We start from the raw sequence: 2,249 nt of genomic DNA on the forward strand, positions 1-2,249 counted from the left end.
GATGGTGTGACGGGATACCCGTGTCCGGAATGTGGCCGGGACTTCACGACCAAAACGGGGCTTGGCGTCCACAGACGTAGGGCCCACCCCGTGGAAACGAATGACGAATCAAAGCCGCCGCAGGTGAAGCGACGGTGGCGCGAAGAGGAACTGGCGCTGCTGGCCAAGACGGAGGCTCAGTTGGGGATGGAAGACGGGGCGGTGATCAACAAAAGACTCTGGACAGCGCTTGGCGCAACGCTGCAGAGATCTTTAGAGGGGATCAAGGGTGCTCGCAGGGCAAAATCATATAAGGCTCTTGTTGAGCAATATAAGGCCGTGTGTCAGGCCAAAGATCGAGGTGCACGATCTTCAAACGCGTCACCCTCCCCTCAACGTGATAACGCAAATCACAGTACAGAATTGACACCACCCGTTCTGACCTCCCATAGTCCTCCACAGACGCCGGCGGCCCAGCCCTTGGACGCGCCGCCTAGCCGAAGACCAGCGGCGGCGACCCCGCCGACGAGTGACTGCGGCGCCATCATCGAGAAGCTGCTAGCCAGCGGCGCCTCGCGGATGAAGCCGCAGTCCCGGCGGCGGGGTAAGCTGAAACCTGGACGTGACGACGGTTGTAAAGAGACCGAGACTGCAAAAAGATCGAACCGAGCCCGCAGGCGAGAGGAGTACGCCCGAATTCAGGAGATGTATCGGAAGTGTCCCGGTCGCGCTGCAGCGGAAGTGATCGACGGCCGATGCAGGGGCGTGAAGCACAGTTTGAAGGAGTTGGACGCCTACTGGCGACCGATTCTGGAGACAGTGTCGAACGCTCCTGGGCCCACACCGGAAGCTCTAACCGCTTTACGCGGGAACGAGCAGTACGGGGGCGGCTACGACTACTCTCCGCTCTGGGAGCCTATAACTTCTGACGAGGTGAAGGCGACCATCGTAGACCTACGGACAGCGCCAGGACCCGACGGAATACGCTCGCAAGACTGGCGAGGCGTCTCTCTGGAAAGTAAGGTGAAGCTCTTTAACACCTGGATGACTGCTGGTGAGATACCGGAACCGCTGCGACAATGCCGGACCATCTTCGTGCCGAAGAAGGATGATCCTGCAGACCCGGGCGACTACCGGCCGATTTCAATCGCGTCGGTACCGCTCAGGCACCTGCACTCGATCCTGGCGCGGAGGTTGGAGAGGTGTTGCCCCCCTGATGTACGACAACGCGGATTTATCTGCGCCGACGGTACCCTGGAGAATTCCGCGGTACTGGACGCTGTACTGGGGGATAGCAGGCAAAAGTTGCGAGAGTGTCACGTGGCGGTGCTCGACTTCTCGAAGGCATTCGACACAGTGTCCCACAAGGCACTTGTGGAGGTGCTTAGAGGGCGGGGGCTGCCCGGGGCCTTTTGCGACTATATCGCTCGACTGTACGAGACGGCAAATACCACCTTAGCCGTGAATGGGAACTCGAGCGAACCTGTGAAAGTCGGTAGAGGAGTCCGCCAGGGAGATCCACTCTCGCCTTGGCTTTTTAACATGACAATGGATCTTGTTCTTGCGTCCCTGCCACAAGAGGTAGGCTACAGGCTTGAAACCGAGCGTGTCTCGGCGATGGCTTACGCCGATGACCTAGTCCTTGTCACGGGATCTAAAGTGGGGATGCAGACAGCCATTGACAGCGTATACCAAACGGGGCAACTCGTGGGGTTACGGTTGAACTGTGCAAAAAGCGCGGTGATTTCAATGGTGCCCGACGGGAAGCGCAAGAAGCATCACTATCTGACCGGCCGGGTTTTCCGTATTGGGTCGAAGTGGTTGCGTCAAGTTAGTTGCGTTGAACGTTGGCGCTATCTCGGTGTCGATTTTAAGGCATCTGGATGCGTGACGTTAGAGCAAGACATTGGGCGAGCCCTGGACAACATCTCCAAGGCGCCTCTCAAACCGCAGCAGCGGCTTGAGGTGGTAAGGACCCACCTGATCCCGAGATTTTTGCACGGCTTCGTGCTGGGCAATATCACGGACGACAGGTTGAGAATGCTCGACGTACAAATCCGGAGTGCAGTGCGCAAATGGTTGAGACTTCCTAACGATGTGCCTGTTGGATACTTTCATTCGAGAATCAAGGACGGCGGCCTGGCGATCCCATCGCTTAGGACGAGTATACCGGAACTCATTGTAAAGAGGTACGGGGCGCTCGGCTCTTCGCGGTGGTCTGCTGCTAGAGCTGCCGCCAAATCCGCAAGGATTCAGAAGAAGCTCAAATG

The sequence above is a fragment of the Ostrinia nubilalis genome, unplaced genomic scaffold (assembly GCF_963855985.1).
Source record: "Ostrinia nubilalis unplaced genomic scaffold, ilOstNubi1.1 SCAFFOLD_43, whole genome shotgun sequence".
Taxonomy (NCBI): domain Eukaryota; kingdom Metazoa; phylum Arthropoda; class Insecta; order Lepidoptera; family Crambidae; genus Ostrinia; species Ostrinia nubilalis.